Raw genomic sequence first — 25,157 nt, 5'->3', positions numbered from 1 at the left:
GCGATCTCTCCGCTTCCACTCCAAAGAAAGTTACCTGTTTATTCCTATCATGCATTGGTTTTTGGGGTTTTCTTTGAGTAATGATGATCTCTTTAGTAGTCTGTTGGCGCCCTCTCCTGGAGGAATAGTTTGCTTGCTCTTGGACATTCTAAAAGAGAGGTCATGATATACATTGAGCTTCTGAGCTCAATTGGGGACAGTCATGGGTGATGAATGTTTGCAACCTACTGCGAAGCCTCATACCGCAATATAAGGAACGTCAAATACTAAGAAAGGGCGGCCTATGAAAGAATTACTACTTTCAATAAGTACACTTAAACGGCTAATTGGGAATAGAAAAACTGTAAAAAGCCCTCTGAGAAAGCCCCCCTCTAACCTTTGATAGTAAGCTTTTCTGTAGTCTGCCTGTTGATGTATTTTCCGTTTGAACTGTGCACAACATGAAGAGACGGAACACTGGCGGCTTGTCACAATGCCCCCCGATGACATCACAATAGCGCTGCTGCCTAGAAAACAAGCTGCGCAGAAGAAGTTGTTCTTTGGGTGGGAGGGTGGGCTAGTGGAAGGAGGGGGCAATCTCTTTTTTTCCCGGGTGGTAGGGGGATGACAGGAGAAGGGAAGCGGGTGGTGAGAAAGGTACAGAGGGCAGGGTTTGGGGGCTGGGAAGGAAAGGGAAAAGATTAGGGTTTGGGGATGATGAAAGGGCTTTCTACGGGTAAGGATGGCAAAGGGTGGCAGTGACGGAAAGTCAGGCAACCTGTCCTGTCCGTCTTTTTGTATCGTGAATTGGAAAGACTGCAAGGGGGAGGGGAGTTGCTTGCGCCCTAAAGGAGGAGTTATTCAGATTCATTGCAGTGGGCGGCGGCTGCAAAACGCACCATTCTTCTTGTTTTTGCTCTGCAAAGCAGCCTTTTCAAGGGTTGGCTTGGGTGACAAAATGTCTTGTGTAGGCGTGGGTTTGTCTCCCTCTCGCTCTCTCTCCCTAAGATGTGTCCGGCATAGGCCAGGGTGCCACTCGAGGCCCAAACCAATTCTGGTTATCGCTTCTCGGCCTTTTGGCTAAGATCAAGTGTAGTATCTGTTCTTATCAGTTTAATATCTGATACGTCCCCTATCTGGGGACCATATATTAAATGGATTTTTAGAACAGGGAGATGGAAAAAGAGCTTGCTCTGTCCACTCCACGCATTGACCTGGTATTGCAGTACCTCCAGGAACGGTGCACCCCTTCTTAACCCAGTTTCCAAAAGCAGAACTCAATTCACCTGATTCATATTAGCCCGATTTAATGAATTGGAAGAAAGCATACGTCTTCATATGCACCTCAATTTGGCCCATTCACTTTTCACACTTCCTCCTTTTGTTTTTTATCTTTCACACTTTTGACTTTCTTTATTCATCCAAATAGCAAACTCATCACCACTCAACCTGACCAACTCGGCTATGTCCCCGTGCTGCAGTTCTCTGTCTTATCTAGATCATTTGCAATTGAATGGAATAGATCCCTTTTGGACAAAGTGGATTCACCTGCTGCTGCAGTGACCACAGGTGTGATAAGATCTAGAATTGGCATCTGGTGCGATCTCTCCGCTTCCACTCCAAAGAAAGTTACCTGTTTATTCCTATCATGCATTGGTTTTTGGGGTTTTCTTTGAGTAATGATGATCTCTTTAGTAGTCTGTTGGCGCCCTCTCCTGGAGGAATAGTTTGCTTGCTCTTGGACATTCTAAAAGAGAGGTCATGATAGACATTGAGCTTCTGAGCTCAATTGGGGACAGTCATGGGTGATGAATGTTTGCAACCTACTGCGAAGCCTCATACCGCAATATAAGGAACGTCAAATACTAAGAAAGGGCGGCCTATGAAAGAATTACTACTTTCAATAAGTACACTTAAACGGCTAATTGGGAATAGAAAAACTGTAAAAAGCCCTCTGAGAAAGCCCCCCTCTAACCTTTGATAGTAAGCTTTTCTGTAGTCTGCCTGTTGATGTATTTTCCGTTTGAACTGTGCACAACATGAAGAGACGGAACACTGGCGGCTTGTCACAATGCCCCCCGATGACATCACAATAGCGCTGCTGCCTAGAAAACAAGCTGCGCAGAAGAAGTTGTTCTTTGGGTGGGAGGGTGGGCTAGTGGAAGGAGGGGGCAATCTCTTTTTTTCCCGGGTGGTAGGGGGATGACAGGAGAAGGGAAGCGGGTGGTGAGAAAGGTACAGAGGGCAGGGTTTGGGGGCTGGGAAGGAAAGGGAAAAGATTAGGGTTTGGGGATGATGAAAGGGCTTTCTACGGGTAAGGATGGCAAAGGGTGGCAGTGACGGAAAGTCAGGCAACCTGTCCTGTCCGTCTTTTTGTATCGTGAATTGGAAAGACTGCAAGGGGGAGGGGAGTTGCTTGCGCCCTAAAGGAGGAGTTATTCAGATTCATTGCAGTGGGCGGCGGCTGCAAAACGCACCATTCTTCTTGTTTTTGCTCTGCAAAGCAGCCTTTTCAAGGGTTGGCTTGGGTGACAAAATGTCTTGTGTAGGCGTGGGTTTGTCTCCCTCTCGCTCTCTCTCCCTAAGATGTGTCCGGCATAGGCCAGGGTGCCACTCGAGGCCCAAACCAATTCTGGTTATCGCTTCTCGGCCTTTTGGCTAAGATCAAGTGTAGTATCTGTTCTTATCAGTTTAATATCTGATACGTCCCCTATCTGGGGACCATATATTAAATGGATTTTTGGAACAGGGAGATGGAAAAAGAGCTTGCTCTGTCCACTCCACGCATTGACCTGGTATTGCAGTACCTCCAGGAACGGTGCACCCCTTCTTAACCCAGTTTCCAAAAGCAGAACTCAATTCACCTGATTCATATTAGCCCGATTTAATGAATTGGAAGAAAGCATACGTCTTCATATGCACCTCAATTTGGCCCATTCACTTTTCACACTTCCTCCTTTTGTTTTTTATCTTTCACACTTTTGACTTTCTTTATTCATCCAAATAGCAAACTCATCACCACTCAACCTGACCAACTCGGCTATGTCCCCGTGCTGCAGTTCTCTGTCTTATCTAGATCATTTGCAATTGAATGGAATAGATCCCTTTTGGACAAAGTGGATTCACCTGCTGCTGCAGTGACCACAGGTGTGATAAGATCTAGAATTGGCATCTGGTGCGATCTCTCTGCTTCCACTCCAAAGAAAGTTACCTGTTTATTCCTATCATGCATTGGTTTTTGGGGTTTTCTTTGAGTAATGATGATCTCTTTAGTAGTCTGTTGGCGCCCTCTCCTGGAGGAATAGTTTGCTTGCTCTTGGACATTCTAAAAGAGAGGTCATGATAGACATTGAGCTTCTGAGCTCAATTGGGGACAGTCATGGGTGATGAATGTTTGCAACCTACTGCGAAGCCTCATACCGCAATATAAGGAACGTCAAATACTAAGAAAGGGCGGCCTATGAAAGAATTACTACTTTCAATAAGTACACTTAAACGGCTAATTGGGAATAGAAAAACTGTAAAAAGCCCTCTGAGAAAGCCCCCCTCTAACCTTTGATAGTAAGCTTTTCTGTAGTCTGCCTGTTGATGTATTTTCCGTTTGAACTGTGCACAACATGAAGAGACGGAACACTGGCGGCTTGTCACAATGCCCCCCGATGACATCACAATAGCGCTGCTGCCTAGAAAACAAGCTGCGCAGAAGAAGTTGTTCTTTGGGTGGGAGGGTGGGCTAGTGGAAGGAGGGGGCAATCTCTTTTTTTCCCGGGTGGTAGGGGGATGACAGGAGAAGGGAAGCGGGTGGTGAGAAAGGTACAGAGGGCAGGGTTTGGGGGCTGGGAAGGAAAGGGAAAAGATTAGGGTTTGGGGATGATGAAAGGGCTTTCTACGGGTAAGGATGGCAAAGGGTGGCAGTGACGGAAAGTCAGGCAACCTGTCCTGTCCGTCTTTTTGTATCGTGAATTGGAAAGACTGCAAGGGGGAGGGGAGTTGCTTGCGCCCTAAAGGAGGAGTTATTCAGATTCATTGCAGTGGGCGGCGGCTGCAAAACGCACCATTCTTCTTGTTTTTGCTCTGCAAAGCAGCCTTTTCAAGGGTTGGCTTGGGTGACAAAATGTCTTGTGTAGGCGTGGGTTTGTCTCCCTCTCGCTCTCTCTCCCTAAGATGTGTCCGGCATAGGCCAGGGTGCCACTCGAGGCCCAAACCAATTCTGGTTATCGCTTCTCGGCCTTTTGGCTAAGATCAAGTGTAGTATCTGTTCTTATCAGTTTAATATCTGATACGTCCCCTATCTGGGGACCATATATTAAATGGATTTTTAGAACAGGGAGATGGAAAAAGAGCTTGCTCTGTCCACTCCACGCATTGACCTGGTATTGCAGTACCTCCAGGAACGGTGCACCCCTTCTTAACCCAGTTTCCAAAAGCAGAACTCAATTCACCTGATTCATATTAGCCCGATTTAATGAATTGGAAGAAAGCATACGTCTTCATATGCACCTCAATTTGGCCCATTCACTTTTCACACTTCCTCCTTTTGTTTTTTATCTTTCACACTTTTGACTTTCTTTATTCATCCAAATAGCAAACTCATCACCACTCAACCTGACCAACTCGGCTATGTCCCCGTGCTGCAGTTCTCTGTCTTATCTAGATCATTTGCAATTGAATGGAATAGATCCCTTTTGGACAAAGTGGATTCACCTGCTGCTGCAGTGACCACAGGTGTGATAAGATCTAGAATTGGCATCTGGTGCGATCTCTCCGCTTCCACTCCAAAGAAAGTTACCTGTTTATTCCTATCATGCATTGGTTTTTGGGGTTTTCTTTGAGTAATGATGATCTCTTTAGTAGTCTGTTGGCGCCCTCTCCTGGAGGAATAGTTTGCTTGCTCTTGGACATTCTAAAAGAGAGGTCATGATAGACATTGAGCTTCTGAGCTCAATTGGGGACAGTCATGGGTGATGAATGTTTGCAACCTACTGCGAAGCCTCATACCGCAATATAAGGAACGTCAAATACTAAGAAAGGGCGGCCTATGAAAGAATTACTACTTTCAATAAGTACACTTAAACGGCTAATTGGGAATAGAAAAACTGTAAAAAGCCCTCTGAGAAAGCCCCCCTCTAACCTTTGATAGTAAGCTTTTCTGTAGTCTGCCTGTTGATGTATTTTCCGTTTGAACTGTGCACAACATGAAGAGACGGAACACTGGCGGCTTGTCACAATGCCCCCCGATGACATCACAATAGCGCTGCTGCCTAGAAAACAAGCTGCGCAGAAGAAGTTGTTCTTTGGGTGGGAGGGTGGGCTAGTGGAAGGAGGGGGCAATCTCTTTTTTTCCCGGGTGGTAGGGGGATGACAGGAGAAGGGAAGCGGGTGGTGAGAAAGGTACAGAGGGCAGGGTTTGGGGGCTGGGAAGGAAAGGGAAAAGATTAGGGTTTGGGGATGATGAAAGGGCTTTCTACGGGTAAGGATGGCAAAGGGTGGCAGTGACGGAAAGTCAGGCAACCTGTCCTGTCCGTCTTTTTGTATCGTGAATTGGAAAGACTGCAAGGGGGAGGGGAGTTGCTTGCGCCCTAAAGGAGGAGTTATTCAGATTCATTGCAGTGGGCGGCGGCTGCAAAACGCACCATTCTTCTTGTTTTTGCTCTGCAAAGCAGCCTTTTCAAGGGTTGGCTTGGGTGACAAAATGTCTTGTGTAGGCGTGGGTTTGTCTCCCTCTCGCTCTCTCTCCCTAAGATGTGTCCGGCATAGGCCAGGGTGCCACTCGAGGCCCAAACCAATTCTGGTTATCGCTTCTCGGCCTTTTGGCTAAGATCAAGTGTAGTATCTGTTCTTATCAGTTTAATATCTGATACGTCCCCTATCTGGGGACCATATATTAAATGGATTTTTAGAACAGGGAGATGGAAAAAGAGCTTGCTCTGTCCACTCCACGCATTGACCTGGTATTGCAGTACCTCCAGGAACGGTGCACCCCTTCTTAACCCAGTTTCCAAAAGCAGAACTCAATTCACCTGATTCATATTAGCCCGATTTAATGAATTGGAAGAAAGCATACGTCTTCATATGCACCTCAATTTGGCCCATTCACTTTTCACACTTCCTCCTTTTGTTTTTTATCTTTCACACTTTTGACTTTCTTTATTCATCCAAATAGCAAACTCATCACCACTCAACCTGACCAACTCGGCTATGTCCCCGTGCTGCAGTTCTCTGTCTTATCTAGATCATTTGCAATTGAATGGAATAGATCCCTTTTGGACAAAGTGGATTCACCTGCTGCTGCAGTGACCACAGGTGTGATAAGATCTAGAATTGGCATCTGGTGCGATCTCTCCGCTTCCACTCCAAAGAAAGTTACCTGTTTATTCCTATCATGCATTGGTTTTTGGGGTTTTCTTTGAGTAATGATGATCTCTTTAGTAGTCTGTTGGCGCCCTCTCCTGGAGGAATAGTTTGCTTGCTCTTGGACATTCTAAAAGAGAGGTCATGATAGACATTGAGCTTCTGAGCTCAATTGGGGACAGTCATGGGTGATGAATGTTTGCAACCTACTGCGAAGCCTCATACCGCAATATAAGGAACGTCAAATACTAAGAAAGGGCGGCCTATGAAAGAATTACTACTTTCAATAAGTACACTTAAACGGCTAATTGGGAATAGAAAAACTGTAAAAAGCCCTCTGAGAAAGCCCCCCTCTAACCTTTGATAGTAAGCTTTTCTGTAGTCTGCCTGTTGATGTATTTTCCGTTTGAACTGTGCACAACATGAAGAGATGGAACACTGGCGGCTTGTCACAATGCCCCCCGATGACATCACAATAGCGCTGCTGCCTAGAAAACAAGCTGCGCAGAAGAAGTTGTTCTTTGGGTGGGAGGGTGGGCTAGTGGAAGGAGGGGGCAATCTCTTTTTTTCCCGGGTGGTAGGGGGATGACAGGAGAAGGGAAGCGGGTGGTGAGAAAGGTACAGAGGGCAGGGTTTGGGGGCTGGGAAGGAAAGGGAAAAGATTAGGGTTTGGGGATGATGAAAGGGCTTTCTACGGGTAAGGATGGCAAAGGGTGGCAGTGACGGAAAGTCAGGCAACCTGTCCTGTCCGTCTTTTTGTATCGTGAATTGGAAAGACTGCAAGGGGGAGGGGAGTTGCTTGCGCCCTAAAGGAGGAGTTATTCAGATTCATTGCAGTGGGCGGCGGCTGCAAAACGCACCATTCTTCTTGTTTTTGCTCTGCAAAGCAGCCTTTTCAAGGGTTGGCTTGGGTGACAAAATGTCTTGTGTAGGCGTGGGTTTGTCTCCCTCTCGCTCTCTCTCCCTAAGATGTGTCCGGCATAGGCCAGGGTGCCACTCGAGGCCCAAACCAATTCTGGTTATCGCTTCTCGGCCTTTTGGCTAAGATCAAGTGTAGTATCTGTTCTTATCAGTTTAATATCTGATACGTCCCCTATCTGGGGACCATATATTAAATGGATTTTTAGAACAGGGAGATGGAAAAAGAGCTTGCTCTGTCCACTCCACGCATTGACCTGGTATTGCAGTACCTCCAGGAACGGTGCACCCCTTCTTAACCCAGTTTCCAAAAGCAGAACTCAATTCACCTGATTCATATTAGCCCGATTTAATGAATTGGAAGAAAGCATACGTCTTCATATGCACCTCAATTTGGCCCATTCACTTTTCACACTTCCTCCTTTTGTTTTTTATCTTTCACACTTTTGACTTTCTTTATTCATCCAAATAGCAAACTCATCACCACTCAACCTGACCAACTCGGCTATGTCCCCGTGCTGCAGTTCTCTGTCTTATCTAGATCATTTGCAATTGAATGGAATAGATCCCTTTTGGACAAAGTGGATTCACCTGCTGCTGCAGTGACCACAGGTGTGATAAGATCTAGAATTGGCATCTGGTGCGATCTCTCCGCTTCCACTCCAAAGAAAGTTACCTGTTTATTCCTATCATGCATTGGTTTTTGGGGTTTTCTTTGAGTAATGATGATCTCTTTAGTAGTCTGTTGGCGCCCTCTCCTGGAGGAATAGTTTGCTTGCTCTTGGACATTCTAAAAGAGAGGTCATGATAGACATTGAGCTTCTGAGCTCAATTGGGGACAGTCATGGGTGATGAATGTTTGCAACCTACTGCGAAGCCTCATACCGCAATATAAGGAACGTCAAATACTAAGAAAGGGCGGCCTATGAAAGAATTACTACTTTCAATAAGTACACTTAAACGGCTAATTGGGAATAGAAAAACTGTAAAAAGCCCTCTGAGAAAGCCCCCCTCTAACCTTTGATAGTAAGCTTTTCTGTAGTCTGCCTGTTGATGTATTTTCCGTTTGAACTGTGCACAACATGAAGAGACGGAACACTGGCGGCTTGTCACAATGCCCCCCGATGACATCACAATAGCGCTGCTGCCTAGAAAACAAGCTGCGCAGAAGAAGTTGTTCTTTGGGTGGGAGGGTGGGCTAGTGGAAGGAGGGGGCAATCTCTTTTTTTCCCGGGTGGTAGGGGGATGACAGGAGAAGGGAAGCGGGTGGTGAGAAAGGTACAGAGGGCAGGGTTTGGGGGCTGGGAAGGAAAGGGAAAAGATTAGGGTTTGGGGATGATGAAAGGGCTTTCTACGGGTAAGGATGGCAAAGGGTGGCAGTGACGGAAAGTCAGGCAACCTGTCCTGTCCGTCTTTTTGTATCGTGAATTGGAAAGACTGCAAGGGGGAGGGGAGTTGCTTGCGCCCTAAAGGAGGAGTTATTCAGATTCATTGCAGTGGGCGGCGGCTGCAAAACGCACCATTCTTCTTGTTTTTGCTCTGCAAAGCAGCCTTTTCAAGGGTTGGCTTGGGTGACAAAATGTCTTGTGTAGGCGTGGGTTTGTCTCCCTCTCGCTCTCTCTCCCTAAGATGTGTCCGGCATAGGCCAGGGTGCCACTCGAGGCCCAAACCAATTCTGGTTATCGCTTCTCGGCCTTTTGGCTAAGATCAAGTGTAGTATCTGTTCTTATCAGTTTAATATCTGATACGTCCCCTATCTGGGGACCATATATTAAATGGATTTTTAGAACAGGGAGATGGAAAAAGAGCTTGCTCTGTCCACTCCACGCATTGACCTGGTATTGCAGTACCTCCAGGAACGGTGCACCCCTTCTTAACCCAGTTTCCAAAAGCAGAACTCAATTCACCTGATTCATATTAGCCCGATTTAATGAATTGGAAGAAAGCATACGTCTTCATATGCACCTCAATTTGGCCCATTCACTTTTCACACTTCCTCCTTTTGTTTTTTATCTTTCACACTTTTGACTTTCTTTATTCATCCAAATAGCAAACTCATCACCACTCAACCTGACCAACTCGGCTATGTCCCCGTGCTGCAGTTCTCTGTCTTATCTAGATCATTTGCAATTGAATGGAATAGATCCCTTTTGGACAAAGTGGATTCACCTGCTGCTGCAGTGACCACAGGTGTGATAAGATCTAGAATTGGCATCTGGTGCGATCTCTCCGCTTCCACTCCAAAGAAAGTTACCTGTTTATTCCTATCATGCATTGGTTTTTGGGGTTTTCTTTGAGTAATGATGATCTCTTTAGTAGTCTGTTGGCGCCCTCTCCTGGAGGAATAGTTTGCTTGCTCTTGGACATTCTAAAAGAGAGGTCATGATAGACATTGAGCTTCTGAGCTCAATTGGGGACAGTCATGGGTGATGAATGTTTGCAACCTACTGCGAAGCCTCATACCGCAATATAAGGAACGTCAAATACTAAGAAAGGGCGGCCTATGAAAGAATTACTACTTTCAATAAGTACACTTAAACGGCTAATTGGGAATAGAAAAACTGTAAAAAGCCCTCTGAGAAAGCCCCCCTCTAACCTTTGATAGTAAGCTTTTCTGTAGTCTGCCTGTTGATGTATTTTCCGTTTGAACTGTGCACAACATGAAGAGACGGAACACTGGCGGCTTGTCACAATGCCCCCCGATGACATCACAATAGCGCTGCTGCCTAGAAAACAAGCTGCGCAGAAGAAGTTGTTCTTTGGGTGGGAGGGTGGGCTAGTGGAAGGAGGGGGCAATCTCCTTTTTTCCCGGGTGGTAGGGGGATGACAGGAGAAGGGAAGCGGGTGGTGAGAAAGGTACAGAGGGCAGGGTTTGGGGGCTGGGAAGGAAAGGGAAAAGATTAGGGTTTGGGGATGATGAAAGGGCTTTCTACGGGTAAGGATGGCAAAGGGTGGCAGTGACGGAAAGTCAGGCAACCTGTCCTGTCCGTCTTTTTGTATCGTGAATTGGAAAGACTGCAAGGGGGAGGGGAGTTGCTTGCGCCCTAAAGGAGGAGTTATTCAGATTCATTGCAGTGGGCGGCGGCTGCAAAACGCACCATTCTTCTTGTTTTTGCTCTGCAAAGCAGCCTTTTCAAGGGTTGGCTTGGGTGACAAAATGTCTTGTGTAGGCGTGGGTTTGTCTCCCTCTCGCTCTCTCTCCCTAAGATGTGTCCGGCATAGGCCAGGGTGCCACTCGAGGCCCAAACCAATTCTGGTTATCGCTTCTCGGCCTTTTGGCTAAGATCAAGTGTAGTATCTGTTCTTATCAGTTTAATATCTGATACGTCCCCTATCTGGGGACCATATATTAAATGGATTTTTAGAACAGGGAGATGGAAAAAGAGCTTGCTCTGTCCACTCCACGCATTGACCTGGTATTGCAGTACCTCCAGGAACGGTGCACCCCTTCTTAACCCAGTTTCCAAAAGCAGAACTCAATTCACCTGATTCATATTAGCCCGATTTAATGAATTGGAAGAAAGCATACGTCTTCATATGCACCTCAATTTGGCCCATTCACTTTTCACACTTCCTCCTTTTGTTTTTTATCTTTCACACTTTTGACTTTCTTTATTCATCCAAATAGCAAACTCATCACCACTCAACCTGACCAACTCGGCTATGTCCCCGTGCTGCAGTTCTCTGTCTTATCTAGATCATTTGCAATTGAATGGAATAGATCCCTTTTGGACAAAGTGGATTCACCTGCTGCTGCAGTGACCACAGGTGTGATAAGATCTAGAATTGGCATCTGGTGCGATCTCTCCGCTTCCACTCCAAAGAAAGTTACCTGTTTATTCCTATCATGCATTGGTTTTTGGGGTTTTCTTTGAGTAATGATGATCTCTTTAGTAGTCTGTTGGCGCCCTCTCCTGGAGGAATAGTTTGCTTGCTCTTGGACATTCTAAAAGAGAGGTCATGATAGACATTGAGCTTCTGAGCTCAATTGGGGACAGTCATGGGTGATGAATGTTTGCAACCTACTGCGAAGCCTCATACCGCAATATAAGGAACGTCAAATACTAAGAAAGGGCGGCCTATGAAAGAATTACTACTTTCAATAAGTACACTTAAACGGCTAATTGGGAATAGAAAAACTGTAAAAAGCCCTCTGAGAAAGCCCCCCTCTAACCTTTGATAGTAAGCTTTTCTGTAGTCTGCCTGTTGATGTATTTTCCGTTTGAACTGTGCACAACATGAAGAGACGGAACACTGGCGGCTTGTCACAATGCCCCCCGATGACATCACAATAGCGCTGCTGCCTAGAAAACAAGCTGCGCAGAAGAAGTTGTTCTTTGGGTGGGAGGGTGGGCTAGTGGAAGGAGGGGGCAATCTCTTTTTTTCCCGGGTGGTAGGGGGATGACAGGAGAAGGGAAGCGGGTGGTGAGAAAGGTACAGAGGGCAGGGTTTGGGGGCTGGGAAGGAAAGGGAAAAGATTAGGGTTTGGGGATGATGAAAGGGCTTTCTACGGGTAAGGATGGCAAAGGGTGGCAGTGACGGAAAGTCAGGCAACCTGTCCTGTCCGTCTTTTTGTATCGTGAATTGGAAAGACTGCAAGGGGGAGGGGAGTTGCTTGCGCCCTAAAGGAGGAGTTATTCAGATTCATTGCAGTGGGCGGCGGCTGCAAAACGCACCATTCTTCTTGTTTTTGCTCTGCAAAGCAGCCTTTTCAAGGGTTGGCTTGGGTGACAAAATGTCTTGTGTAGGCGTGGGTTTGTCTCCCTCTTGCTCTCTCTCCCTAAGATGTGTCCGGCATAGGCCAGGGTGCCACTCGAGGCCCAAACCAATTCTGGTTATCGCTTCTCGGCCTTTTGGCTAAGATCAAGTGTAGTATCTGTTCTTATCAGTTTAATATCTGATACGTCCCCTATCTGGGGACCATATATTAAATGGATTTTTAGAACAGGGAGATGGAAAAAGAGCTTGCTCTGTCCACTCCACGCATTGACCTGGTATTGCAGTACCTCCAGGAACGGTGCACCCCTTCTTAACCCAGTTTCCAAAAGCAGAACTCAATTCACCTGATTCATATTAGCCCGATTTAATGAATTGGAAGAAAGCATACGTCTTCATATGCACCTCAATTTGGCCCATTCACTTTTCACACTTCCTCCTTTTGTTTTTTATCTTTCACACTTTTGACTTTCTTTATTCATCCAAATAGCAAACTCATCACCACTCAACCTGACCAACTCGGCTATGTCCCCGTGCTGCAGTTCTCTGTCTTATCTAGATCATTTGCAATTGAATGGAATAGATCCCTTTTGGACAAAGTGGATTCACCTGCTGCTGCAGTGACCACAGGTGTGATAAGATCTAGAATTGGCATCTGGTGCGATCTCTCCGCTTCCACTCCAAAGAAAGTTACCTGTTTATTCCTATCATGCATTGGTTTTTGGGGTTTTCTTTGAGTAATGATGATCTCTTTAGTAGTCTGTTGGCGCCCTCTCCTGGAGGAATAGTTTGCTTGCTCTTGGACATTCTAAAAGAGAGGTCATGATAGACATTGAGCTTCTGAGCTCAATTGGGGACAGTCATGGGTGATGAATGTTTGCAACCTACTGCGAAGCCTCATACCGCAATATAAGGAACGTCAAATACTAAGAAAGGGCGGCCTATGAAAGAATTACTACTTTCAATAAGTACACTTAAACGGCTAATTGGGAATAGAAAAACTGTAAAAAGCCCTCTGAGAAAGCCCCCCTCTAACCTTTGATAGTAAGCTTTTCTGTAGTCTGCCTGTTGATGTATTTTCCGTTTGAACTGTGCACAACATGAAGAGACGGAACACTGGCGGCTTGTCACAATGCCCCCCGATGACATCACAATAGCGCTGCTGCCTAGAAAACAAGCTGCGCAGAAGAAGTTGTTCTTTGGGTGGGAGGGTGGGCTAGTGGAAGGAGGGGGCAATCTCTTTTTTTCCCGGGTGGTAGGGGGATGACAGGAGAAGGGAAGCGGGTGGTGAGAAAGGTACAGAGGGCAGGGTTTGGGGGCTGGGAAGGAAAGGGAAAAGATTAGGGTTTGGGGATGATGAAAGGGCTTTCTACGGGTAAGGATGGCAAAGGGTGGCAGTGACGGAAAGTCAGGCAACCTGTCCTGTCCGTCTTTTTGTATCGTGAATTGGAAAGACTGCAAGGGGGAGGGGAGTTGCTTGCGCCCTAAAGGAGGAGTTATTCAGATTCATTGCAGTGGGCGGCGGCTGCAAAACGCACCATTCTTCTTGTTTTTGCTCTGCAAAGCAGCCTTTTCAAGGGTTGGCTTGGGTGACAAAATGTCTTGTGTAGGCGTGGGTTTGTCTCCCTCTCGCTCTCTCTCCCTAAGATGTGTCCGGCATAGGCCAGGGTGCCACTCGAGGCCCAAACCAATTCTGGTTATCGCTTCTCGGCCTTTTGGCTAAGATCAAGTGTAGTATCTGTTCTTATCAGTTTAATATCTGATACGTCCCCTATCTGGGGACCATATATTAAATGGATTTTTAGAACAGGGAGATGGAAAAAGAGCTTGCTCTGTCCACTCCACGCATTGACCTGGTATTGCAGTACCTCCAGGAACGGTGCACCCCTTCTTAACCCAGTTTCCAAAAGCAGAACTCAATTCACCTGATTCATATTAGCCCGATTTAATGAATTGGAAGAAAGCATACGTCTTCATATGCACCTCAATTTGGCCCATTCACTTTTCACACTTCCTCCTTTTGTTTTTTATCTTTCACACTTTTGACTTTCTTTATTCATCCAAATAGCAAACTCATCACCACTCAACCTGACCAACTCGGCTATGTCCCCGTGCTGCAGTTCTCTGTCTTATCTAGATCATTTGCAATTGAATGGAATAGATCCCTTTTGGACAAAGTGGATTCACCTGCTGCTGCAGTGACCACAGGTGTGATAAGATCTAGAATTGGCATCTGGTGCGATCTCTCCGCTTCCACTCCAAAGAAAGTTACCTGTTTATTCCTATCATGCATTGGTTTTTGGGGTTTTCTTTGAGTAATGATGATCTCTTTAGTAGTCTGTTGGCGCCCTCTCCTGGAGGAATAGTTTGCTTGCTCTTGGACATTCTAAAAGAGAGGTCATGATAGACATTGAGCTTCTGAGCTCAATTGGGGACAGTCATGGGTGATGAATGTTTGCAACCTACTGCGAAGCCTCATACCGCAATATAAGGAACGTCAAATACTAAGAAAGGGCGGCCTATGAAAGAATTACTACTTTCAATAAGTACACTTAAACGGCTAATTGGGAATAGAAAAACTGTAAAAAGCCCTCTGAGAAAGCCCCCCTCTAACCTTTGATAGTAAGCTTTTCTGTAGTCTGCCTGTTGATGTATTTTCCGTTTGAACTGTGCACAACATGAAGAGACGGAACACTGGCGGCTTGTCACAATGCCCCCCGATGACATCACAATAGCGCTGCTGCCTAGAAAACAAGCTGCGCAGAAGAAGTTGTTCTTTGGGTGGGAGGGTGGGCTAGTGGAAGGAGGGGGCAATCTCTTTTTTTCCCGGGTGGTAGGGGGATGACAGGAGAAGGGAAGCGGGTGGTGAGAAAGGTACAGAGGGCAGGGTTTGGGGGCTGGGAAGGAAAGGGAAAAGATTAGGGTTTGGGGATGATGAAAGGGCTTTCTACGGGTAAGGATGGCAAAGGGTGGCAGTGACGGAAAGTCAGGCAACCTGTCCTGTCCGTCTTTTTGTATCGTGAATTGGAAAGACTGCAAGGGGGAGGGGAGTTGCTTGCGCCCTAAAGGAGGAGTTATTCAGATTCATTGCAGTGGGCGGCGGCTGCAAAACGCACCATTCTTCTTGTTTTTGCTCTGCAAAGCAGCCTTTTCAAGGGTTGGCTTGGGTGACAAAATGTCTTGTGTAGGCGTGGGTTTGTCTCCCTCTCGCTCTCTCTCCCTAAGATGTGTCCGGCATAGGCCAGGGTGCCACTCGAGGCCCAAACCAATTCTGGTTATCGCTTCTCGGCCTTTTGGCTAAGATCAAGTGTAGTATCTGTTCTTATCAGTTTAATATCTGATACGTCCCCTATCTGGGGACCATATATTAAATGGATTTTTAGAACAGGGAGATGGAAAAAGAGCTTGCTCTGTCCACTCCACGCATTGACCTGGTATTGCAGTACCTCCAGGAACGGTGCACCCCTTCTTAACCCAGTTTCCAAAAGCAGAACTCAATTCACCTGATTCATATTAGCCCGATTTAATGAATTGGAAGAAAGCATACGTCTTCATATGCACCTCAATTTGGCCCATTCACTTTTCACACTTCCTCCTTTTGTTTTTTATCTTTCACACTTTTGACTTTCTTTATTCATCCAAATAGCAAACTCATCACCACTCAACCTGACCAACTCGGCTATGTCCCCGTGCTGCAGTTCTCTGTCTTATCTAGATCATTTGCAATTGAATGGAATAGATCCCTTTTGGACAAAGTGGATTCACCTGCTGCTGCAGTGACCACAGGTGTGATAAGATCTAGAATTGGCATCTGGTGCGATCTCTCCGCTTCCACTCCAAAGAAAGTTACCTGTTTATTCCTATCATGCATTGGTTTTTGGGGTTTTCTTTGAGTAATGATGATCTCTTTAGTAGTCTGTTGGCGCCCTCTCCTGGAGGAATAGTTTGCTTGCTCTTGGACATTCTAAAAGAGAGGTCATGATAGACATTGAGCTTCTGAGCTCAATTGGGGACAGTCATGGGTGATGAATGTTTGCAACCTACTGCGAAGCCTCATACCGCAATATAAGGAACGTCAAATACTAAGAAAGGGCGGCCTATGAAAGAATTACTACTTTCAATAAGTACACTTAAACGGCTAATTGGGAATAGAAAAACTGTAAAAAGCCCTCTGAGAAAGCCCCCCTCTAACCTTTGATAGTAAGCTTTTCTGTAGTCTGCCTGTTGATGTATTTTCCGTTTGAACTGTGCACAACATGAAGAGACGGAACACTGGCGGCTTGTCACAATGCCCCCCGATGACATCACAATAGCGCTGCTGCCTAGAAAACAAGCTGCGCAGAAGAAGTTGTTCTTTGGGTGGGAGGGTGGGCTAGTGGAAGGAGGGGGCAATCTCTTTTTTTCCCGGGTGGTAGGGGGATGACAGGAGAAGGGAAGCGGGTGGTGAGAAAGGTACAGAGGGCAGGGTTTGGGGGCTGGGAAGGAAAGGGAAAAGATTAGGGTTTGGGGATGATGAAAGGGCTTTCTACGGGTAAGGATGGCAAAGGGTGGCAGTGACGGAAAGTCAGGCAACCTGTCCTGTCCGTCTTTTTGTATCGTGAATTGGAAAGACTGCAAGGGGGAGGGGAGTTGCTTGCGCCCTAAAGGAGGAGTTATTCAGATTCATTGCAGTGGGCGGCGGCTGCAAAACGCACCATTCTTCTTGTTTTTGCTCTGCAAAGCAGCCTTTTCAAGGGTTGGCTTGGGTGACAAAATGTCTTGTGTAGGCGTGGGTTTGTCTCCCTCTCGCTCTCTCTCCCTAAGATGTGTCCGGCATAGGCCAGGGTGCCACTCGAGGCCCAAACCAATTCTGGTTATCGCTTCTCGGCCTTTTGGCTAAGATCAAGTGTAGTATCTGTTCTTATCAGTTTAATATCTGATACGTCCCCTATCTGGGGACCATATATTAAATGGATTTTTAGAACAGGGAGATGGAAAAAGAGCTTGCTCTGTCCACTCCACGCATTGACCTGGTATTGCAGTACCTCCAGGAACGGTGCACCCCTTCTTAACCCAGTTTCCAAAAGCAGAACTCAATTCACCTGATTCATATTAGCCCGATTTAATGAATTGGAAGAAAGCATACGTCTTCATATGCACCTCAATTTGGCCCATTCACTTTTCACACTTCCTCCTTTTGTTTTTTATCTTTCACACTTTTGACTTTCTGTATTCATCCAAATAGCAAACTCATCACCACTCAACCTGACCAACTCGGCTATGTCCCCGTGCTGCAGTTCTCTGTCTTATCTAGATCATTTGCAATTGAATGGAATAGATCCCTTTTGGACAAAGTGGATTCACCTGCTGCTGCAGTGACCACAGGTGTGATAAGATCTAGAATTGGCATCTGGTGCGATCTCTCCGCTTCCACTCCAAAGAAAGTTACCTGTTTATTCCTATCATGCATTGGTTTTTGGGGTTTTCTTTGAGTAATGATGATCTCTTTAGTAGTCTGTTGGCGCCCTCTCCTGGAGGAATAGTTTGCTTGCTCTTGGACATTCTAAAAGAGAGGTCATGATAGACATTGAGCTTCTGAGCTCAATTGGGGACAGTCATGGGTGATGAATGTTTGCAACCTACTGCGAAGCCTCATACCGCAATATAAGGAACGTCAAATACTAAGAAAGGGCGGCCTATGAAAGAATTACTACTTTCAATAAGTACACTTAAACGGCTAATTGGGAATAGAAAAACTGTAAAAAGCCCTCTGAGAAAGCCCCCCTCTAACCTTTGATAGTAAGCTTTTCTGTAGTCTGCCTGTTGATGTATTTTCCGTTTGAACTGTGCACAACATGAAGAGACGGAACACTGGCGGCTTGTCACAATGCCCCCCGATGACATCACAATAGCGCTGCTGCCTAGAAAACAAGCTGCGCAGAAGAAGTTGTTCTTTGGGTGGGAGGGTGGGCTAGTGGAAGGAGGGGGCAATCTCTTTTTTTCCCGGGTGGTAGGGGGATGACAGGAGAAGGGAAGCGGGTGGTGAGAAAGGTACAGAGGGCAGGGTTTGGGGGCTGGGAAGGAAAGGGAAAAGATTAGGGTTTGGGGATGATGAAAGGGCTTTCTACGGGTAAGGATGGCAAAGGGTGGCAGTGACGGAAAGTCAGGCAACCTGTCCTGTCCGTCTTTTTGTATCGTGAATTGGAAAGACTGCAAGGGGGAGGGGAGTTGCTTGCGCCCTAAAGGAGGAGTTATTCAGATTCATTGCAGTGGGCGGCGGCTGCAAAACGCACCATTCTTCTTGTTTTTGCTCTGCAAAGCAGCCTTTTCAAGGGTTGGCTTGGGTGACAAAATGTCTTGTGTAGGCGTGGGTTTGTCTCCCTCTCGCTCTCTCTCCCTAAGATGTGTCCGGCATAGGCCAGGGTGCCACTCGAGGCCCAAACCAATTCTGGTTATCGCTTCTCGGCCTTTTGGCTAAGATCAAGTGTAGTATCTGTTCTTATCAGTTTAATATCTGATACGTCCCCTATCTGGGGACCATATATTAAATGGATTTTTAGAACAGGGAGATGGAAAAAGAGCTTGCTCTGTCCACTCCACGCATTGACCTGGTATTGCAGTACCTCCAGGAACGGTGCACCCCTTCTTAACCCAGTTTCCAAAAGCAGAACTCAATTCACCTGATTCATATTAGCCCGATTTAATGAATTGGAAGAAAGCATACGTCTTCATATGCACCTCAATTTGGCCCATTCACTTTTCACACTTCCTCCTTTTGTTTTTTATCTTTCACACTTTTGACTTTCTTTATTCATCCAAATAGCAAACTCATCACCACTCAACCTGACCAACTCGGCTATGTCCCCGTGCTGCAGTTCTCTGTCTTATCTAGATCATTTGCAATTGAATGGAATAGATCCCTTTTGGACAAAGTGGATTCACCTGCTGCTGCAGTGACCACAGGTGTGATAAGATCTAGAATTGGCATCTGGTGCGATCTCTCCGCTTCCACTCCAAAGAAAGTTACCTGTTTATTCCTATCATGCATTGGTTTTTGGGGTTTTCTTTGAGTAATGATGATCTCTTTAGTAGTCTGTTGGCGCCCTCTCCTGGAGGAATAGTTTGCTTGCTCTTGGACATTCTAAAAGAGAGGTCATGATAGACATTGAGCTTCTGAGCTCAATTGGGGACAGTCATGGGTGATGAATGTTTGCAACCTACTGCGAAGCCTCATACCGCAATATAAGGAACGTCAAATACTAAGAAAGGGCGGCCTATGAAAGAATTACTACTTTCAATAAGTACACTTAAACGGCTAATTGGGAATAGAAAAACTGTAAAAAGCCCTCTGAGAAAGCCCCCCTCTAACCTTTGATAGTAAGCTTTTCTGTAGTCTGCCTGTTGATGTATTTTCCGTTTGAACTGTGCACAACATGAAGAGACGGAACACTGGCGGCTTGTCACAATGCCCCCCGATGACATCACAATAGCGCTGCTGCCTAGAAAACAAGCTGCGCAGAAGAAGTTGTTCTTTGGGTGGGAGGGTGGGCTAGTGGAAGGAGGGGGCAATCTCTTTTTTTCCCGGGTGGTAGGGGGATGACAGGAGAAGGGAAGCGGGTGGTGAGAAAGGTACAGAGGGCAGGGTTTGGGGGCTGGGAAGGAAAGGGAAAAGATTAGGGTTTGGGGATGATGAAAGGGCTTTCTACGGGTAAGGATGGCAAAGGGTGGCAGTGACGGAAAGTCAGGCAACCTGTCCTGTCCGTCTTTTTGTATCGTGAATTGGAAAGACTGCAAGGGGGAGGGGAGTTGCTTGCGCCCTAAAGGAGGAGTTATTCAGATTCATTGCAGTGGGCGGCGGCTGCAAAACGCACCATTCTTCTTGTTTTTGCTCTGCAAAGCAGCCTTTTCAAGGGTTGGCTTGGGTGACAAAATGTCTTGTGTAGGCGTGGGTTTGTCTCCCTCTCGCTCTCTCTCCCTAAGATGTGTCCGGCATAGGCCAGGGTGCCACTCGAGGCCCAAACCAATTCTGGTTATCGCTTCTCGGCCTTTTGGCTAAGATCAAGTGTAGTATCTGTTCTTATCAGTTTAATATCTGATACGTCCCCTATCTGGGGACCATATATTAAATGGATTTTTAGAACAGGGAGATGGAAAAAGAGCTTGCTCTGTCCACTCCACGCATTGACCTGGTATTGCAGTACCTCCAGGAACGGTGCACCCCTTCTTAACCCAGTTTCCAAAAGCAGAACTCAATTCACCTGATTCATATTAGCCCGATTTAATGAATTGGAAGAAAGCATACGTCTTCATATGCACCTCAATTTGGCCCATTCACTTTTCACACTTCCTCCTTTTGTTTTTTATCTTTCACACTTTTGACTTTCTTTATTCATCCAAATAGCAAACTCATCACCACTCAACCTGACCAACTCGGCTATGTCCCCGTGCTGCAGTTCTCTGTCTTATCTAGATCATTTGCAATTGAATGGAATAGATCCCTTTTGGACAAAGTGGATTCACCTGCTGCTGCAGTGACCACAGGTGTGATAAGATCTAGAATTGGCATCTGGTGCGATCTCTCCGCTTCCACTCCAAAGAAAGTTACCTGTTTATTCCTATCATGCATTGGTTTTTGGGGTTTTCTTTGAGTAATGATGATCTCTTTAGTAGTCTGTTGGCGCCCTCTCCTGGAGGAATAGTTTGCTTGCTCTTGGACATTCTAAAAGAGAGGTCATGATAGACATTGAGCTTCTGAGCTCAATTGGGGACAGTCATGGGTGATGAATGTTTGCAACCTACTGCGAAGCCTCATACCGCAATATAAGGAACGTCAAATACTAAGAAAGGGCGGCCTATGAAAGAATTACTACTTTCAATAAGTACACTTAAACGGCTAATTGGGAATAGAAAAACTGTAAAAAGCCCTCTGAGAAAGCCCCCCTCTAACCTTTGATAGTAAGCTTTTCTGTAGTCTGCCTGTTGATGTATTTTCCGTTTGAACTGTGCACAACATGAAGAGACGGAACACTGGCGGCTTGTCACAATGCCCCCCGATGACATCACAATAGCGCTGCTGCCTAGAAAACAAGCTGCGCAGAAGAAGTTGTTCTTTGGGTGGGAGGGTGGGCTAGTGGAAGGAGGGGGCAATCTCTTTTTTTCCCGGGTGGTAGGGGGATGACAGGAGAAGGGAAGCGGGTGGTGAGAAAGGTACAGAGGGCAGGGTTTGGGGGCTGGGAAGGAAAGGGAAAAGATTAGGGTTTGGGGATGATGAAAGGGCTTTCTACGGGTAAGGATGGCAAAGGGTGGCAGTGACGGAAAGTCAGGCAACCTGTCCTGTCCGTCTTTTTGTATCGTGAATTGGAAAGACTGCAAGGGGGAGGGGAGTTGCTTGCGCCCTAAAGGAGGAGTTATTCAGATTCATTGCAGTGGGCGGCGGCTGCAAAACGCACCATTCTTCTTGTTTTTGCTCTGCAAAGCAGCCTTTTCAAGGGTTGGCTTGGGTGACAAAATGTCTTGTGTAGGCGTGGGTTTGTCTCCCTCTCGCTCTCTCTCCCTAAGATGTGTCCGGCATAGGCCAGGGTGCCACTCGAGGCCCAAACCAATTCTGGTTATCGCTTCTCGGCCTTTTGGCTAAGATCAAGTGTAGTATCTGTTCTTATCAGTTTAATATCTGATACGTCCCCTATCTGGGGACCATATATTAAATGGATTTTTAGAACAGGGAGATGGAAAAAGAGCTTGCTCTGTCCACTCCACGCATTGACCTGGTATTGCAGTACCTCCAGGAACGGTGCACCCCTTCTTAACCCAGTTTCCAAAAGCAGAACTCAATTCACCTGATTCATATTAGCCCGATTTAATGAATTGGAAGAAAGCATACGTCTTCATATGCACCTCAATTTGGCCCATTCACTTTTCACACTTCCTCCTTTTGTTTTTTATCTTTCACACTTTTGACTTTCTTTATTCATCCAAATAGCAAACTCATCACCACTCAACCTGACCAACTCGGCTATGTCCCCGTGCTGCAGTTCTCTGTCTTATCTAGATCATTTGCAATTGAATGGAATAGATCCCTTTTGGACAAAGTGGATTCACCTGCTGCTGCAGTGACCACAGGTGTGATAAGATCTAGAATTGGCATCTGGTGCGATCTCTCCGCTTCCACTCCAAAGAAAGTTACCTGTTTATTCCTATCATGCATTGGTTTTTGGGGTTTTCTTTGAGTAATGATGATCTCTTTAGTAGTCTGTTGGCGCCCTCTCCTGGAGGAATAGTTTGCTTGCTCTTGGACATTCTAAAAGAGAGGTCATGATAGACATTGAGCTTCTGAGCTCAATTGGGGACAGTCATGGGTGATGAATGTTTGCAACCTACTGCGAAGCCTCATACCGCAATATAAGGAACGTCAAATACTAAGAAAGGGCGGCCTATGAAAGAATTACTACTTTCAATAAGTACACTTAAACGGCTAATTGGGAATAGAAAAACTGTAAAAAGCCCTCTGAGAAAGCCCCCCTCTAACCTTTGATAGTAAGCTTTTCTGTAGTCTGCCTGTTGATGTATTTTCCGTTTGAACTGTGCACAACATGAAGAGACGGAACACTGGCGGCTTGTCACAATGCCCCCCGATGACATCACAATAGCGCTGCTGCCTAGAAAACAAGCTGCGCAGAAGAAGTTGTTCTTTGGGTGGGAGGGTGGGCTAGTGGAAGGAGGGGGCAATCTCTTTTTTTCCCGGGTGGTAGGGGGATGACAGGAGAAGGGAAGCGGGTGGTGAGAAAGGTACAGAGGGCAGGGTTTGGGGGCTGGGAAGGAAAGGGAAAAGATTAGGGTTTGGGGATGATGAAAGGGCTTTCTACAGGTAAGGATGGCAAAGGGTGGCAGTGACGGAAAGTCAGGCAACCTGTCCTGTCCGTCTTTTTGTATCGTGAATTGGAAAGACTGCAAGGGGGAGGGGAGTTGCTTGCGCCCTAAAGGAGGAGTTATTCAGATTCATTGCAGTGGGCGGCGGCTGCAAAACGCACCATTCTTCTTGTTTTTGCTCTGCAAAGCAGCCTTTTCAAGGGTTGGCTTGGGTGACAAAATGTCTTGTGTAGGCGTGGGTTTGTCTCCCTCTCGCTCTCTCTCCCTAAGATGTGTCCGGCATAGGCCAGGGTGCCACTCGAGGCCCAAACCAATTCTGGTTATCGCTTCTCGGCCTTTTGGCTAAGATCAAGTGTAGTATCTGTTCTTATCAGTTTAATATCTGATACGTCCCCTATCTGGGGACCATATATTAAATGGATTTTTAGAACAGGGAGATGGAAAAAGAGCTTGCTCTGTCCACTCCACGCATTGACCTGGTATTGCAGTACCTCCAGGAACGGTGCACCCCTTCTTAACCCAGTTTCCAAAAGCAGAACTCAATTCACCTGATTCATATTAGCCCGATTTAATGAATTGGAAGAAAGCATACGTCTTCATATGCACCTCAATTTGGCCCATTCACTTTTCACACTTCCTCCTTTTGTTTTTTATCTTTCACACTTTTGACTTTCTTTATTCATCCAAATAGCAAACTCATCACCACTCAACCTGACCAACTCGGCTATGTCCCCGTGCTGCAGTTCTCTGTCTTATCTAGATCATTTGCAATTGAATGGAATAGATCCCTTTTGGACAAAGTGGATTCACCTGCTGCTGCAGTGACCACAGGTGTGATAAGATCTAGAATTGGCATCTGGTGCGATCTCTCCGCTTCCACTCCAAAGAAAGTTACCTGTTTATTCCTATCATGCATTGGTTTTTGGGGTTTTCTTTGAGTAATGATGATCTCTTTAGTAGTCTGTTGGCGCCCTCTCCTGGAGGAATAGTTTGCTTGCTCTTGGACATTCTAAAAGAGAGGTCATGATAGACATTGAGCTTCTGAGCTCAATTGGGGACAGTCATGGGTGATGAATGTTTGCAACCTACTGCGAAGCCTCATACCGCAATATAAGGAACGTCAAATACTAAGAAAGGGCGGCCTATGAAAGAATTACTACTTTCAATAAGTACACTTAAACGGCTAATTGGGAATAGAAAAACTGTAAAAAGCCCTCTGAGAAAGCCCCCCTCTAACCTTTGATAGTAAGCTTTTCTGTAGTCTGCCTGTTGATGTATTTTCCGTTTGAACTGTGCACAACATGAAGAGACGGAACACTGGCGGCTTGTCACAATGCCCCCCGATGACATCACAATAGCGCTGCTGCCTAGAAAACAAGCTGCGCAGAAGAAGTTGTTCTTTGGGTGGGAGGGTGGGCTAGTGGAAGGAGGGGGCAATCTCTTTTTTTCCCGGGTGGTAGGGGGATGACAGGAGAAGGGAAGCGGGTGGTGAGAAAGGTACAGAGGGCAGGGTTTGGGGGCTGGGAAGGAAAGGGAAAAGATTAGGGTTTGGGGATGATGAAAGGGCTTTCTACGGGTAAGGATGGCAAAGGGTGGCAGTGACGGAAAGTCAGGCAACCTGTCCTGTCCGTCTTTTTGTATCGTGAATTGGAAAGACTGCAAGGGGGAGGGGAGTTGCTTGCGCCCTAAAGGAGGAGTTATTCAGATTCATTGCAGTGGGCGGCGGCTGCAAAACGCACCATTCTTCTTGTTTTTGCTCTGCAAAGCAGCCTTTTCAAGGGTTGGCTTGGGTGACAAAATGTCTTGTGTAGGCGTGGGTTTGTCTCCCTCTCGCTCTCTCTCCCTAAGATGTGTCCGGCATAGGCCAGGGTGCCACTCGAGGCCCAAACCAATTCTGGTTATCGCTTCTCGGCCTTTTGGCTAAGATCAAGTGTAGTATCTGTTCTTATCAGTTTAATATCTGATACGTCCCCTATCTGGGGACCATATATTAAATGGATTTTTAGAACAGGGAGATGGAAAAAGAGCTTGCTCTGTCCACTCCACGCATTGACCTGGTATTGCAGTACCTCCAGGAACGGTGCACCCCTTCTTAACCCAGTTTCCAAAAGCAGAACTCAATTCACCTGATTCATATTAGCCCGATTTAATGAATTGGAAGAAAGCATACGTCTTCATATGCACCTCAATTTGGCCCATTCACTTTTCACACTTCCTCCTTTTGTTTTTTATCTTTCACACTTTTGACTTTCTTTATTCATCCAAATAGCAAACTCATCACCACTCAACCTGACCAACTCGGCTATGTCCCCGTGCTGCAGTTCTCTGTCTTATCTAGATCATTTGCA

General features: G+C 46.3%; 16 non-coding genes across 16 annotated transcripts; all 16 read left to right on the top strand.

The window, feature by feature from the left end:
* The first annotated feature begins 1,039 nt into the window (after positions 1 to 1,039).
* Positions 1,040 to 1,230, top strand: LOC142283338 (U2 spliceosomal RNA). Its single transcript, XR_012745008.1, has one exon. It is a non-coding gene; the product is annotated as a U2 spliceosomal RNA (small nuclear RNA).
* A 1,387-nt stretch (positions 1,231 to 2,617) lies between these two features.
* On the top strand, positions 2,618 to 2,808 carry LOC142283287 (U2 spliceosomal RNA). Its single transcript, XR_012744961.1, has one exon. It is a non-coding gene; the product is annotated as a U2 spliceosomal RNA (small nuclear RNA).
* A 1,387-nt stretch (positions 2,809 to 4,195) lies between these two features.
* Positions 4,196 to 4,386, top strand: LOC142283337 (U2 spliceosomal RNA). Its single transcript, XR_012745007.1, has one exon. It is a non-coding gene; the product is annotated as a U2 spliceosomal RNA (small nuclear RNA).
* Positions 4,387 to 5,773: 1,387 nt separating this feature from the next.
* Positions 5,774 to 5,964, top strand: LOC142283336 (U2 spliceosomal RNA). Its single transcript, XR_012745006.1, has one exon. It is a non-coding gene; the product is annotated as a U2 spliceosomal RNA (small nuclear RNA).
* A 1,387-nt stretch (positions 5,965 to 7,351) lies between these two features.
* LOC142283335 (U2 spliceosomal RNA) lies at positions 7,352 to 7,542 on the top strand. The gene has a single exon (XR_012745005.1). It is a non-coding gene; the product is annotated as a U2 spliceosomal RNA (small nuclear RNA).
* A 1,387-nt stretch (positions 7,543 to 8,929) lies between these two features.
* Positions 8,930 to 9,120, top strand: LOC142283334 (U2 spliceosomal RNA). The gene has a single exon (XR_012745004.1). It is a non-coding gene; the product is annotated as a U2 spliceosomal RNA (small nuclear RNA).
* A 1,387-nt stretch (positions 9,121 to 10,507) lies between these two features.
* Positions 10,508 to 10,698, top strand: LOC142283332 (U2 spliceosomal RNA). The gene has a single exon (XR_012745003.1). It is a non-coding gene; the product is annotated as a U2 spliceosomal RNA (small nuclear RNA).
* Positions 10,699 to 12,085: 1,387 nt separating this feature from the next.
* LOC142283331 (U2 spliceosomal RNA) lies at positions 12,086 to 12,276 on the top strand. The gene has a single exon (XR_012745002.1). It is a non-coding gene; the product is annotated as a U2 spliceosomal RNA (small nuclear RNA).
* A 1,387-nt stretch (positions 12,277 to 13,663) lies between these two features.
* LOC142283330 (U2 spliceosomal RNA) lies at positions 13,664 to 13,854 on the top strand. Its single transcript, XR_012745001.1, has one exon. It is a non-coding gene; the product is annotated as a U2 spliceosomal RNA (small nuclear RNA).
* Positions 13,855 to 15,241: 1,387 nt separating this feature from the next.
* LOC142283328 (U2 spliceosomal RNA) lies at positions 15,242 to 15,432 on the top strand. Its single transcript, XR_012744999.1, has one exon. It is a non-coding gene; the product is annotated as a U2 spliceosomal RNA (small nuclear RNA).
* Positions 15,433 to 16,819: 1,387 nt separating this feature from the next.
* LOC142283327 (U2 spliceosomal RNA) lies at positions 16,820 to 17,010 on the top strand. The gene has a single exon (XR_012744998.1). It is a non-coding gene; the product is annotated as a U2 spliceosomal RNA (small nuclear RNA).
* Positions 17,011 to 18,397: 1,387 nt separating this feature from the next.
* LOC142283326 (U2 spliceosomal RNA) lies at positions 18,398 to 18,588 on the top strand. Its single transcript, XR_012744997.1, has one exon. It is a non-coding gene; the product is annotated as a U2 spliceosomal RNA (small nuclear RNA).
* Positions 18,589 to 19,975: 1,387 nt separating this feature from the next.
* On the top strand, positions 19,976 to 20,166 carry LOC142283325 (U2 spliceosomal RNA). Its single transcript, XR_012744996.1, has one exon. It is a non-coding gene; the product is annotated as a U2 spliceosomal RNA (small nuclear RNA).
* Positions 20,167 to 21,553: 1,387 nt separating this feature from the next.
* On the top strand, positions 21,554 to 21,744 carry LOC142283324 (U2 spliceosomal RNA). Its single transcript, XR_012744995.1, has one exon. It is a non-coding gene; the product is annotated as a U2 spliceosomal RNA (small nuclear RNA).
* A 1,387-nt stretch (positions 21,745 to 23,131) lies between these two features.
* On the top strand, positions 23,132 to 23,322 carry LOC142283323 (U2 spliceosomal RNA). The gene has a single exon (XR_012744994.1). It is a non-coding gene; the product is annotated as a U2 spliceosomal RNA (small nuclear RNA).
* Positions 23,323 to 24,709: 1,387 nt separating this feature from the next.
* Positions 24,710 to 24,900, top strand: LOC142283322 (U2 spliceosomal RNA). Its single transcript, XR_012744993.1, has one exon. It is a non-coding gene; the product is annotated as a U2 spliceosomal RNA (small nuclear RNA).
* Positions 24,901 to 25,157: the final 257 nt, after the last annotated feature.

This window comes from Anomaloglossus baeobatrachus, unplaced genomic scaffold (assembly GCF_048569485.1).
Source record: "Anomaloglossus baeobatrachus isolate aAnoBae1 unplaced genomic scaffold, aAnoBae1.hap1 Scaffold_536, whole genome shotgun sequence".
Lineage (NCBI taxonomy): Eukaryota > Metazoa > Chordata > Amphibia > Anura > Aromobatidae > Anomaloglossus > Anomaloglossus baeobatrachus.
Note: the sequence above shows the minus strand (reverse complement) of the source record. Positions and strands in the feature narration are given on the sequence as shown.